The sequence below is a fragment of the Delphinapterus leucas genome, chromosome 10 (genome assembly GCF_059928025.1).
Source record: "Delphinapterus leucas isolate spDelLeu-1000000601 "Yukka" chromosome 10, BTC_Dleu_Yukka2, whole genome shotgun sequence".
Taxonomy (NCBI): Eukaryota; Metazoa; Chordata; class Mammalia; order Artiodactyla; family Monodontidae; genus Delphinapterus; species Delphinapterus leucas.
In genome coordinates, this window is record NC_143138.1 from 65451700 (window position 1) to 65466698 (window position 14999).

General features: G+C 42.0%; 1 long non-coding RNA gene across 1 annotated transcript in view; it reads left to right on the forward strand.

Moving 5' to 3' along the window:
• Window positions 1-14999, forward strand: part of LOC111174438 (uncharacterized) — a 97098-nt gene that overhangs the window by 75579 nt on the left and 6520 nt on the right. The window lies entirely within an intron of this gene.

Consider the following 14999-nt stretch of genomic DNA (forward strand, 5'->3'; position numbering starts at 1 on the left):
TTTATGATAGTGTCTTTGTCTTGTTTTGGTATCAGGGTGATTGTGGCTTAATAGAATGACTTTGTCTGTGTTCCCTCCTCTTCAGTCTTTTTGAAGAGTTTGCTAAAGATCAGTATAAGTTCTTCTTTGTATGTTTGATAGGATTTCCCAGTGAAGCCATCTAGTCCTGGACTTTTGTTTGAAGGGAGTTTTTTGAATTACAGATTCTGTTTCACTTCTAGTGATTGGTCTGTTCAAATTATCTATTCTTTATTAAAAAATAAATTTATTCATTTATTTAATTTTTGGCTGCATTGGGTCCTCGCCGCTGCACACGGGTTTTCTCTAGTTGCTGAGAGTGCGGACTTCTCATTGCAGCAGCTTCTCTTGTTGCGGAGCACGGGCTCTAGGTGCACAGGCTCAGTAGTTGTGGTGCATGGGCTTAGTTGCCTCAGGGCCTGTGGGATCTTCCTGGACCAGGGCTCAAACCTGTGTACCCTGCATTGGCAGGCGGATTCTTAACCACTGCGCCACCAGGGAAGCCCCTATCTACTTCTTCTTGATTTAGTTTTGGTGGGCTGTATATTTCTAGAAACTTGCGCATTTCTTCTAGGTTTTCCAATCTGTTGGCATATTACTGTTCATAGTATTTTCTTACAGTTTTTTTGTTTTGTTTTGTATCTGAGGTGTTGGTTGTTATTTCTCCTCTTCCATTTCTTATTTTGTTTATTTCAGTCCTCTCTCTTTCCTTCTTTGTTAGCCTGGCCAGAAGCTTGTTAATTTTTTTTTATTCTTTCCAAAAACAAGCTCTTGGTTTTATTGATTTTTTATTTTTTTTATGTCTTATTTATTTCCTCTCTGATCTTTACTATTTCCTTCCTTCTGCTGACTTTAGGTTTTGTTTGTTCTACTTTTACTAATTCTTTTAGGTGGTAGGTTAGGTTGTTTATGTTAGGTTTTTCTCATTTTTTGAGGAAGGCCTATAATGCTATGAACTCCCCTCTAAGAACTACTTTTGCCGCATCCCATAGATTTTGTATGGTTGTGTTCTCATTGTCAGTTGTCTCAGGTATTTTTAAATTTCCTCTGGTTTCATCGTTGACCCATTGGTTTTTTAGTAGCATGTTGTTTAGTCTCCATGTAATCCTTTTTTTCCTCCTTTCTCTTTCTGTGGTTGATTTCTAGTTTCATGCTGTTGTCGTTAGAAAAGGTGCTTGAAATAACTTCTATCCTCTTAAATTTGTTGAGGCTTGTTTTGTCACCTAGTAGGTGGTCTGTCCTAGTGCACTTGAAAAGATTGTGTATTCTAGTTTTTTGGATGTATTGTCCTGAAACTATCAATTAACTCTAACAGTTCTATTGTGTCATCTAGGGTCTCTGTTGCCTTATTTTTTTTTTATAAATTTATTTATTTATTTTTATTTTTGGCTGTGTTGGGTGTTCGTTTCTGTGCGAGGGCTTTCTCTAGTTGTGGCGAGTGGGGGCCACTCTTCATTGCGGTGTGCAGGCCTCTCACTGTCGTGGCCTCTCTTGTTGTGGAGCACAGGCTGCAGACGCGCAGGCTCAGTAGTTGTGGCCCACGGGCCCAGTTGCTCTATGTGGGATCTTCCCAGACCAGGGCTCGAACCCACGTCCCCTGCATTGGCAGGCAGATTCTCAACCACAGCGCCACCAGGGAAGCCCTCTGTTGCCTTATTGATTTTCTGTCTGGAGGATTTCTCCACTGATGTCAGTGGGATGTTTTGGTCTCCTACTATTATTGTGTTCCCATCAATGTTTCCCTTTATGTCTGTTACTCTTTGTTTTATGAGTTTAGGTGCTCCTACATTGGGTGCATATGTGTTAATGAGTGTAATATCCTCTTCTTTTATTGATCCTTTTTTATCATTATATAATGTCCTTCGTTATCTTTTTTTATGGCCTTTGTTTTAAAGTCTGTTTTGTCTGGCATGATTATTGCAACCCCCAGTTTCTTTCCATTTGCATGAAATATCTTTTTCCATCCCCTCACTTTCAATCTACCTGTCTCCTTTGCCCTAAAGTGGGTCTCTTGTAGGAAGCATATTGTAGGTTCTTGTTTTATTATCCAGTCCACCACTCTATGTTTTTTGATCAGAGCATTTAGTCCATTGAGATTTGAGGTAATTATTCATAGGTATGTATTTATTAAACCTTGTTTTCTAGTTGATGTTGTATTTCTTCTTTTCTTTTTCTTGTTTTTCCTTTTGTGATTTGATGGTTTTCTTTTGTATTACACTTGAGTTCTCTTCTTTTTCGTGTTTGTGCATCTTCTGTAGGTTTTTGATTCGTGGTTACCCTGGTTTTCGACTATGTTAACTCATTACTTTATGTACTTGCTTTAGACTCAGTCATATAAGCTCAAACACAGTCTAAAAAAATCTATATTTTCTTACTCCCCTCCCCCACATTTTATGATTTTGATGCATTGTTTTACATCTTTGTGTTTATCCTTTTGCAGTTTATTGTAGTTATAATCATTTTCATAATCTTTGATTTTTTTAAATTTAGGTACTGGCTTATTTAAGTGATCTACAATCCTTTAATATATTTGCTTTTCCTATTGTGATTTTTCCTTTCCCATCGGTTCTTGCTTCTTTTCTATTTAGAGAAGACCTTTCAATATTTCTCTTAGGAGAAGTTTAGTATTGCTGTATTCTTTTAGTTTTTGCTTGTCTGAGAAATTATTTATCTCTCCTTCTATTCTAAATGATAATCTTGCTGGGTAGAGTACTGTAGGTTACAGGTTTTTCCATTTTAGGACTTTGAATATATCTTGCCACTCCCTTCTGGCCTGCAACAGGTTCTGTAGAGAAATCAGCTGATAACCCCATGGGGATTTCCTTGTAACTAACTCTTTGTATTTCTCTTGCTGCCTCTAGAACCCTCTTTATCTTTAATTTGCCATTTTAATCATAACATATCTTGGTGTGGGTCTGTTTGGGTTCATCTTGTTTGTGACCCTCTGTGCTTCCTGTACCTGGATATCTCTTTTCTTCTTTAGGTTTGGGAAGATTTTAGCCATAATTTCTTCAAATCCACTTTTGATCCCCTTTTCACTTTCTTCTCCTTCTGGGATCCCAATTATGATTGGCACCTTTTACATTATCCCATAGGTCTTGTATATTGCTTTCATTTTTTAAATTTGTCTTTGTCTGCTCTTCTGATTGATTTCTATTGTTCTTTTTTCTAGAACACTTATTGATTTTTCTGCATTATTTAGTTTGCTGTTTATTGCCTTTAGCTTGGTTTTCATGTAGGCAACTGAGTTGTCTAATTTTGATTGGCTCCTTTTTACAGTTTCTACCTCCCTATTATAGGAACTGCATTTCTATTGATAGCCTTTCTTAATTCCTTCAGCATTTTTATTGCCTCCCTTTTGAACTTGAGGTCTAATAGACTGGAGGAATCTGTTTCATTGTTCTTTCAGGGGATTTTTCTTGTTCTTTTAATTGGGGGTGGTTTCTCTGCTGCTTCATCTTACTTCTATTTCTGACTCTGTGAATTTAGGAGAAATAGTTATCTACTGTGGTCTCAGAGGGCTATTTTTATGTGGGAGTGTCCCTGTGTAGCCTGCATGAGTCGAATGTGTTTGATGTGAGGGCTGTCCTCGGTATGGATGCCTGCCATATATTTCTTAAGGGTGTGCTAGCCATTATCCCCTTGATAGGGTGTGTGACTGTTGTTGTGCTGACCAGAGCTTGCACAGGATATTGGGTGCGGGCAACTCTTTGCTCTGTGGTTGTCACAGCCCTCTTGGGGGTAGGGTTTTCTCCCCAGTTGTTGGCATACAAGCCCCCAGATCTGGTTCTAAACTGTAGTTTGAGGTAGGCAGGACTGGAGCACTCCCATTGGGAAAGGAGCCATGAGTACTCCCCTGCAGGAGCTGTCCACCAGGGAGTGCTCTCTGAGATGTTGCCTGTCGCCCAGAGTGCACACTCTTGTTGGCATGCCCTCAGCCCCGCCTCAGCTGTGGGAAAGCTGGCAAGGACGTCCCTTGGGCACTATGCTCACAAAGCTGCCAGGGTAAATCCCCAGAAGCAAGCATCCACCGGGAATAGGCTCAGATTGCGGCCCCACCTCCGCGTGTGGACAACCCACCTTGCATGCTCCCAGAGCTCAAAGAGGCAGAGCTGTGCCCACTGTGAGGAGAATGAGTCTGCTGTGGTGGGCCCCGCCCCTCCCTTCATGCATGCTTTTGACAATGTGGCTCCTATGGCGGACCCAGGCTCTGTTGTGCACACACCCCTAATTGTGACCCAGACCATTCTCCAGGCCCTTCAGGCTGTCTCCACGCAGCCAGACCTAGTCCTCACACTGGGTCTGCCCGCTGAAGCCTGAGTTTCAGCACCCAGCCCGTGCGCTCCAGCAGACATGCATCTCAGGCTGGGGAGTGCAGCGAGGGGGCCAGGACCTCTGGGCTGGTCTCTCTGTCCTGCCTGCAGGAATCCAGCTGCTGCACTCTCCTCTGAGCCTCTGAGGCTGCCTGTCTGTCTGGGCTGATCTCCCAGCTGGTGAAGAGGGACTATTCCCCCTTTCACAGCTCCCTCCCAGGGGCATAGGTCCCATCCCCAATTCTTTTTCTTTTTTCCTTTTGTCCTACCGGTTACATGGTGATCTTTCTTGCAGCTTTGATTGTATGAGATCTTCTGCCAGTGTTCTGTAGGTATTCTGTGAGAATTGTTCCACATGTAGATGTATTTTTGATGTCTTTGTGGGGAGAGGTAAGCCCTGTGTTCTTCTATTCTGCTACCTTGATCCAATAAATTCTTACTATATCAGTAAGTGAAATCATGGAGGGATAACTGGAACCAGCACAGTGCAGAAGAGTCATAGTGAGGGTGAGAGTGTGAAGTCAGATATTAGAAAAAGAGCACCAAAGAGGGGAAAGTGTAGAAGAGGGCGTGTCAGGAGTGGAGAGAGAGCTAAAGAAGTGAATTTGATGGAAATGTGTGAGGAGAGAGTAAAAAAGGAAATACAAGAAGAAGAGATTTTTTTCACAGTTAAAATGAAATGAGACACAAAGTGAGGCGGCTGTAGCTAAGATTAAAAGCAATGAAGGAGTAAATGAATAAGAAGAAGGAAGAGTTGATTCAAAGAATTAGAGGTGGGGGAAGGAATTTTGTGATAGAAAATATGCTAAGGTGAGGGAAGCGAGAGGAGACAAAAATAATAGAACAGCATCAGAAAAGGAATGTGAGAGGAAATGGGTGTGTAAAGTCACGGAGGCAAAAAGACAAGACAGGAGGAGGCCTTTGTAAGGAAATTCAGCCAGTTTACTGATAAGCAGGCACACGTGGATGGGAAACAGGGCAAGGAAAAGAGAGGGATGTGCAGCAGCTGGCACTGCAGTGATGCATTAAGTAGACCTGATGACATTAATGTATGAGACAAGAAGTGAGAACAGGCGCATTAAACTGAACCTCCATAATTTCTAAGCATAGGAAAAGCTGGAAATGGGAACAGAGCAAAGTGAGTGCAGAGCCTAGGACAACCTAAGGAAAGAAAGCAATGGATGGTAAGGATACGGGCGGAGAGAGGGGCAGGCTCAGGGGAAGGACAGAGGAGGGGGGACAGGACAGGAGCTGAGCAATAAAGAATCAATGTCAAGCAAAGACAATATAGCCACCCCTCCACTTTTGCTGTTGGCTGGTGCTGCTCAGGCAGTTGACCTGCATTGGGTGATTTCGGCCTCTAGAGGCCAGTCTTTGGGAGGAGAGGCAAAAGCCCTCACCACCGTCAGGCACGTGGGTGGAGGCAGAGCTGGTTGAACCCGGGGATTCTGACGACAGCAACGTTGACCAAATTGCTATATAACCCCTCAGAAAGCATCTATGACAACTAGAATAAATAGAGGTCAGAGAGCAAAGGTGGAACAATTTACAAAGTTTCAAGAGTAGGAGGGCTTTAGAAAACAGGAAAAGAAATAAAAAGAATGCAATGGTCTTAGTAGGAAAAGAGAAGAATGGTTAAGAAAAGGTAGTGAGAGAATAAAAATTGACATGGGTTAAACAAAGAGAACAATGAGAAAAATAGAAAGTAAGATAATACGTGAGAAAGATGACAGAGAATACTCAAATGGAAGGAGAATGAAGAGAACATTTTCAAAGGTTTTGAAAGAGAAATGAGAGAAGGGGCTTCCGCAGAAGTGTATCCCCAGATCTCCAGCTCAGGCCTGAGAAGAGAGACTTGGCTGGCTGGTGTCCCTGAAGCTGAGAATGCTATGGAGAGTGATCACATGGTCCGGGGGACAGGAGGGCAACCTCATCCCACAGTGGGATGTGATTATCGTGTCACCCAAAGTGGATCTTACCAGATCATGGTAAGGTCTCTAACATCGCGTCAAATTAGCCTATGGTGAATTAGCCTGCCAAAAAGCTTACTGTGAAATATAGAAGCTAATTACATTTTGGGGACACCACCTTTTCTAGATGTGCATGTTGTGTGAATGAAAACTCTGATATAAACTCAGGATGTAAGTCTATTCTTTTGAAGTAATACGTTACAAGTCAACTTGATGAAATACAATATACAGTTTTTAAAAATGATTAGCTAACTTCTGCAAATATATGAACTATTTAAAGGAAAATGAAATAGATTCTAGAATGGCATTTAAATATCTACCACAATTTAAAGGAATATTCATTTATGGTATACATATAGGTATAACTGAATCACTTTGCTGTACAGCAGAAATTAACACAACGTTGTAAATCAACTATACTTCAGTAAGAAAATTGCACAAGGAGAATATTCGTGTATGTGGATAATGACAGAAAAATGTAAACAAGATAATATTGGAGTGGGCAATCCATAAGTTTGTTGACTTATTTTTTTTTTATAAATTTATTTTTTATTTTTGGTTGCGTTGGGTCTTCGTTGCTGCACGCAAGCTTTCTCTAGTTGCGGCAAGCAGGGGCTACTCTTCGTTGTTGTGCGTGGGCTTCTCATTGCAGTGGCTTCTCTTGTTGCCTAGCATGGGCTCCAGGCACTCTGGCTTCAGTAGTTGTGGCTCGCGGGCTCTATGGCACAGGCTCAGTAGTTGTGGCATGTGGGCTTAGTTGCTCCACAGCATGTGGGATCTTCCCAGACCAGGGGTCGAACCCATGTCCCCTGCATTGGCAGGCAGATTCTTAACCACTGCACCGCCAGGGAAGTCCCGATACTATAGTTTTTAAACTATAGTTGATTTACAATGTTCTGTTAGTTTCAGGTGTACAGCAAAGTGATTCAGTTATATGTGTGTGTGTGTGTGTATATATATATATATATATATATATATATATATAAAAATATGTGTATACATATAAACACACACCCTTTCAGACTCTTTTCTATTTATTAGAAGATATTGAATATGGTTTCTTGTGCTATACAGTAGGCCCTTGTTCTTTTTTTTATATATAGTAGTGTATATATTTTAATCCGAAACTCCTAATTTATACGCCTTCCCCTTTCCCCTTTGGTAACCATAAGTTTGTTTTTGACGTCTGTGAATCTACGTCTGTTTTGTTAAAGAGTTCATTTGTATCACTGTTTTCAATTCCACATATAAGAGATATCCTAGGATATTTGTCTTTCTCTGACTTACTTGACTTAGTGTGATCATCTCCAGGTCCATCCATATTGCTACAAATGGCATGATTTCATTCTTTTTTTTATGGCTGAGTAATATTCCATTTTGTGTGTGTGTGTGTGTGTGTGTGATATATGTATATGTCATCTTCTATATCCATTCATCTGTTGATAAACATTTAGGTATTTAGGTCACTTCCATGTATGCACTATTGTAAACAGTGCTGCCATGTATGTTGGGGTGCATGTATCTTTTCCAATTAGAGTTTTCCGAACATATGATCAGGAGTGGGATTGCTAGATCATATGGCAGTTCTAATTTTACTTTTTTTTTTTTTTGCGTTACACGGGCCTCTCGCTGTTGCGGCCTCTCCCGTTGCGGAGCACAGGCTCCAGACGCACAGGCTCAGCAGCCATGGCTCATGGGCCCAGCCACTCTGTGGCATGTGGGATCTTCCCAGACCGGGGCACGAACCTGTGTCCCCTGCATCGGCAGGCAGACTCTCAACCACTGCACCACCAGGGAAACCCCTAATTTTACATTTTAAGGAACCTCTATACTGTTCTCTATTGTGACCATTACCAATTACATTGTGACCATTACCAATTACATTCCCATCAACAGGGTAGGAGGGTTCGCTTTAATGATATTGTATCTTTAATTAAAAGAAATAATGGAGGTTAAAAACTCATTCAAATAAATTTATATAATACTCTTACCAGAATATTGCTTTCAGGAGAATTAACATTTTTCTTTCTTGATGTTGTAAAATGTACCTCAGATTAATTGACATAAACTTGATAAGTAGAATAAAATGAAATATTTAAAAAACATAATTTTACAAAATTGAGTTATTTGTAGCAAGGTGGATGGACCTAGAGACTGTCATACAGAGTGAAGTAAGTCAGAAAGAGAAAACAAATACCATATGCTAACACATACACATGGAATCTAAAAAAAAAAAAAGTTCTGAAGAACCTCGGGGCAGGACAGGACTAAAGACGCAGACATAGAGAATGGACTTGAAGACATGGGAGGGCGGAAGGGTAAGCTGGGATGAAGTGAGAGAGTGGCATGGACATATATACACTACCAAATGTAAAACAGATAGCTAGTGGGAAGCAGCCGCATAGCACAGGGAGATCAGCTCGTGCTCTGTGACCACCTAGAGGGGTGGGATAGGGAGGGTGGGAGGGAGACGCAAGAGGGAGGAGATACGGGGATGTATGTATATGTATAGCTGATTCACTTTGTTATACAGCAGAAATTAACACACCAGTGTAAAGCAATTATACTCCAATAAATATGTTAAAAAATAAAATAAAACAAAATAAAAACCATAGATTTAAAAGTAGTAAAATCTGTTAATATGGAAATGAATATGTTTCCAGAGTTACAATGACTTCTAAAAAGAAAAGAAACTGTAGAAAATGTGTGACTTGCTGATAAGAAGGACAAAACCATTCACTCAGAAGCCCAGCTTTTAACTGTACCTCAGTAACTCCTTAAAGGAAATTATCACTTGATAATTTACACAATAGATGTTGAAAGGTATTCAAATAGACTTTAAGGGAGGAAGTATTACTAGAAATAAAATGTTCAAAATGATAAAATGATCAAAACAGAAAGATATACAAATTGTAAATATTTATAACTCGTTTCAAATATGTGAACCAAAACTTGACAGAAATAAAGGAGAAATACATGAAGCTACTGAAGGGGCGAGGAGTAGATAGCAAACCACAGGACTGAATGAAGTACAAGGAGATGGTGGAAGAAGCAAGAAGCACAGAAGGACCCGCACTGGGCCACCCAAAACCCAGGAAACTGCTCCAGTAATGGAGACAGGAAAGCACAGGGGCCCAGACCACATGCACGAGCCTGAGCACAGGTACACTCGTAAGCGTGGAGGAGAAGGAGAGGCAGTAAATGGTATCTGCCCTCCTGAAGCCAACTACAAGAGGTAAATTTTACACCACCACGTTAAAAAAAAAAGGACATGAAAAGATATTCAGCATCCTAATTCTTAGAAAAATGCACACCAAAACGACCACAAGGTATGATCGGGCACTAGTCATCATAAAGTCTACAAACAATAAATGCTGGAGAGGGCGTGGAGAAAAGCAAACCCTCCTCTGCTGCTGCTGGGAATGGAAATGGCTACCAGCCACTATGGAGGACACTATGGAGGTTTTATAAGACACTAAAAATAGAGCGATTATAAGATCTGGCAATCCCACTCCTGGGTTTATGCCACGAGAAAACCATCCTTCGAAAAGACACCTGCAGACTTCCCTGGTGGCGCAGTGGTTAAGAATCCACCTGACAATGCAGGGCACACGGGTTCGATCCCTGGTCTGGGAAGATCCTACATGCTGCAGAGCACCTAAGCCCATGCGCCACAACTACTGAGCCTGCACTTTAGAGCCTGTGAGCCACAACTACTGAGCCTGAGCACCTAGAGCCCGTGCTCTGCAACAAGAGAAGGCACCGCAGTGAGAAGCCCACGCACTGCAATGAAGCCCCAATGCAGCCAAAAATAATAACATAACATAAAAAAAGAGAGAGAGAAAATTAACCCTTTAAAAAGAACAAAAAGACACCCGCACCTAACATTCATTGCAGCACTATTTAAAATACCCGAAGCATGGAAGCACCCAAAATGTCCATCGACATAGGTATGGCTACACAAGATATGCTACATATATAAAATGGAATATTTCTCAACCCTAAGAAAGAATGAAATCATGCCATTTGCAGCAACATGGATGGACCTAGAGATGATCCCACTAAGTCCCACAGAGAAAGACAAATATCATATGATATCACTTATAGGTGCAAACTAAAACTTGATACCAATGAACTAATTAACCAAACAGAAACAGACTCCCAGACGTAGAAAACTAACTTAGCGTGACCAAAGGCAAAGTTGGGGTTGGGGGGGAGATAAATTAGGAGGTTTGGATTAAAACATACACCCTAATATATGGGATAATCAACAAGGACCTACTAGACAGCAAAGGGGACTCTCCTCAACACTCTCTAATAACCTGGAATGGGAACAGAATCCGAAAAGGAACAGAAACATGTATAACTGAATCAGGTTGCTGTACACCTCAAATAAACACCGCATTGTAAACCAACTATACTTCAATAGAAGATACAAATTACATTAGAAGAGAAGAATGAAAACAAGTGCCTACTCTAGTCCCCTCAGGCCTCAGCGGTCTGGGCTGGTGTCACATCCCTGGAACCTGAGCAGGCCTGGGTCCCAAGGCTGGACTGTCGTGGGGCTGAGGGAGCTAGGGGGGAGGTGCCAGCAAATGAGCCCCCCTTGTACCTGGAGTGCCTGGTCCCCTCTGGGTGGGACCACAATCTCCAGATCCAGGCGGACCCTCCTCCAGCTACACCAAGCCTATGGCACCCCAAAAATGATGGACACTCTGGGCTGAAAGAGCTTTGAAAGTCTCCCTGTCTCCACATCTGCTGGTGTTGGGGTTTCCACTTCCAGCCTCCTTCCTTAGAGTTGCTCCAACTACCCAGAACATCACCCTCAGCACAGCACTTTTGCAGGGGTTGGGATTTGACTGGGAGGGTGAAGGGTAAGGGGGAAGAAGTAAAGAGGCACAAGCCCTCGTGTGTTTCTTCTGGCACTTTGCACTCTGATTTTCAACCCGGGAACATGACTTTTGCTAGGTTCAGGTTGCCCGAGTTACCAGAGTCAGGCATGAAGAAATGCTGCTGCCTTGTGGCCGTTTTCCATAACAACAACCTTAAAACCAGTACTTAGGGGAACTTAATATTCACAAGGCCTGTGGGGCTCTAAATGACCCCTGCCTTCGAGAGATATCGCACGGTAGGTAATAGAAAAAGAATTCAAAACAGGGCCGACTTTAAGAAGCCAGTTTCAAGAGGTAAAATTATATTCACATTAAAAAAAAAAACCCACATGAAATGATCTCAGCATCGCTAGTTGTTAGAGAAATGCAAATCAAAACAACGAGGTATCATAGGGCACCAATCATCACAAAGTCTACAAACGATAAATGCTGGAGAGGGCGTGGAGAAAAGACATCCCTCCTCCGCTGCTGCTGGGAATGGAAATTGCTACCAGCCACTATGGAGAACACTATGGAGGTTTTATAAAACACTAAAAATAGAGAAATCATGAGATCTGGCAATCCCACTCCTGGGTGTATGCCCAGAGAAAACCATCCTTCGAAAAGACATCTGCACCCCAACATTCATTGCAGCACTATTTACAATACCCAAAGCATGGAAGCACTCAAAATGTCCATCGACATAGGTATGGCTACACAAGATGTGCTACATATATACAATGGAATATTTCTCAACCCTAAGAAAGAATGAAATCATGCCATTTGCAGCAACATGGATGGACCTGGAGATGATCCCACTAAGTCAAGTAGGTCACACAGAGAAAGACGAATATCATATGATATCACTGATAGGTGCAATCTAAAACATGATACCAATGAACTAATTAACCAAAACAGAAACAGACTCCCAGACTTAGAAAACTAACTTATCATGACCAAAGGGGGAAAGTTCGGGTGGGGTGAGTGATAAGTTAGGAGGTTGGGATTAATACACACACACACACACACACACACACACACACACACACACACACAGAGAGATATATGATAATCAAGAAGGACCTACTGGATAGCACAGGGAACTCCACTTGATAATCTGTCCTAATCTATAAAAGAATCTGAAAAATAATGGATGTACAAATATGTATAATGAATCATTTGTTGTATACGTGAAACTAGCACAACATTGTATATCAACTATACTCCGATAACATTTTAAAATTTTAAAACTAAGTAAGCTTGGGGCTTCCCTGGTGGCGCAGTGGTTGAGAGTCTGCCTGCCGATGCAGGGGACACGGGTTCATGCCCCGGTCCGGGAAGATCCCACATGCCGTGGAGCAGCTGGGCCCGTGAGCCATGGCCGTTGAGCCTGCGTGTCCGGAGCCTGTGCTCCGAACGGGAGAGGCCACAACAGTGAGAGGCTCGCGTACCGCAAAAAATAAAGTAAGCTTAAACGCTTTTGTACAGCAAAACGTCCATAAACGAAACAAGACACCATATGGTTTCGGAGAAAATATTTGCATATGATGGAAATTTGAGGGATTAATTCCCAAAAGAACTCATACAGCTCAACGTCAAAAAAACAAACAACCCAATTAAAAAATATGCAGAAGACTTAAGTAACATTTCTCTAAGGAAGACATCCTAATTACCAGCAGGCACATGAAAAGATGGCCAACATCACTGATTATTAGAGAAATGCAAATCAAATCCACAATTGATGTATCACCTCATACTCGTCAGAATGACCATCACCAAAAATTCTACGAATAGGGACTTCCCTTGTGGTCCAGTGGTAAAGAATCTGCCTTACAATGCAGGGGACGCGGGTTCGACCCCTGGTCAGGGAACTAGGATCCCACATGCCTCGGGGCAACTAAGCCCTCGCACCACAACTACTAAGCTTGTGCACCTCAACTGGAGCGGGTGTGCAGCAAACTACAGAACCCATGTGCTCTGGAACCCACACACCACAATTACAGAGCCCACACACCCTGGAGCCTGCACGCCACAACTAGAGAAAACCTGCACGCCACAACTAGAGAAAAGCTCACGTGCCACATGATGCTGCATGCCACAACTAAGACCCGACACAGCCAAAAATTAAATAAATAATAAATCTTAAAAAAAAGTCTACAAATAATAAATGCTAGAGGGGGTGTGAGGAAAACAGAACCCTCCTGTACTCTTGGTGGAAATGTAAATTGGTGCAGCCACTATGGGGAATGGTATGGAGGTTCCTTAAAAAAGTAAAATAGAGCTACCATATTTTCCAGCAATCCCACTCCTAGGCATACATCCAAAAAAGATGAAAACTGTAATTCAGAAAGATACACCCACCCTAGTGTTCATAGCAGCACTATTTACAATAACCAAGAAATGTCCATGGACAGATGAATGGATAAAGAACATGTGGTATATGTATACAATGGAATATTACTCGGCCATGAAAAAGAATAAAATAATGCCATTTACAGCAACATGGATGGACCCAGAGATTATCATGCCGAGAGAAGTGAGTCAGACAAAGACAAATATCATATATCACTTATATGTGGAATCTAAAAAAGTGATACAAATGAACTTATTTACAAAACTGAAATAGACTCTAGACATAGAAAACAAACTTACGGTTACCAGAGCGGAAAGGAGGGAGGGATAAATTAGGAATTGGGGATTAACAGATGCATACTACTAAATATAAAATAAAGTGAAAGGACTTACTGTATAGTGCAGGCAACTATATTTAGTATCTTGCAATAACCTATAATAGAAAGAATCTGGAAAAAAAATATGTCAATTACTTTGCTGTACACCTGAAACACTGTAAGTCAACTATACTTCACTAAAAAAAAAAAAAAGATACGGAGCTCCTGGTCCTCTAACTGGATAATTACTCCGATATTTAAGTTGGTGAAAGTTCACTTAAGGAAGCAAGTCACTCCCTAATCTCCTTAAGGTGTCCCCAGTGATGAGAAACGAAGGTCCTTTGCATACTAACATGTTTTATGGGTAATGTAGTAGGTGAGGGCACTCTTTGCAGTCTTGATCAGAATAAGATTGATCAACCTGAATGACAAATGTCCTACACTGAAATTGTGGCCAAGACCCAATTAGAATCCTTAAGTTCTGTCAGGTTTAGAATCTCCACTGGCAGCTGTGGTGTTTGAATGAAGACTTAGAAGTCCCTGTCTTACTGCGCAGGTTTGTGTTCTTTGTATCTTTTACTAGAACAACATTCTGTGAGGGCTGAGACATAATAGTGAATGACTCAACATGTTCAATAGTCACAGCTGCCAGGCGTGCAGGTACATGGTTTTCCTCTCCCCAGAGCCCTCACCTACCCTGTTACAGGCCTCCTAGGACCTGTAGGGGCCTGAGCCCTGAACAGAGGCACGAGTCTTTCACGGCCCCTGTGGTGTCAACCAGGCTCCCTCCCTCTCTGGGCCTGCTCCACGTCCACTCCAAACTGAATTCCCCATTAGCCCTGCTCCCTGAGACTGTCACAATGGGGGATCAACTCCGTGGTTTGGCCAGAAGGAGTCAGATCCATTCTGAGCCACTACAAAGACCTGGCAGGAGCATGCATTTGAAGTACTAAACCTCACACACCGGAATGACAGTGCCTCACTGCTGGCTGACCTGCCTCTGACTGTGGTCTGGACATCAGGCAGAAATGAGGAGGGAAGGACATTAGAGCAGAGAATAGCAGTGGTGACTACAGTGGGCATGGACACACCAATGTGGCTCCTGCCATCTTAGGGACGAAGACCTTGAGAAAGCATTATTTAGGGCCAATAAGAGGG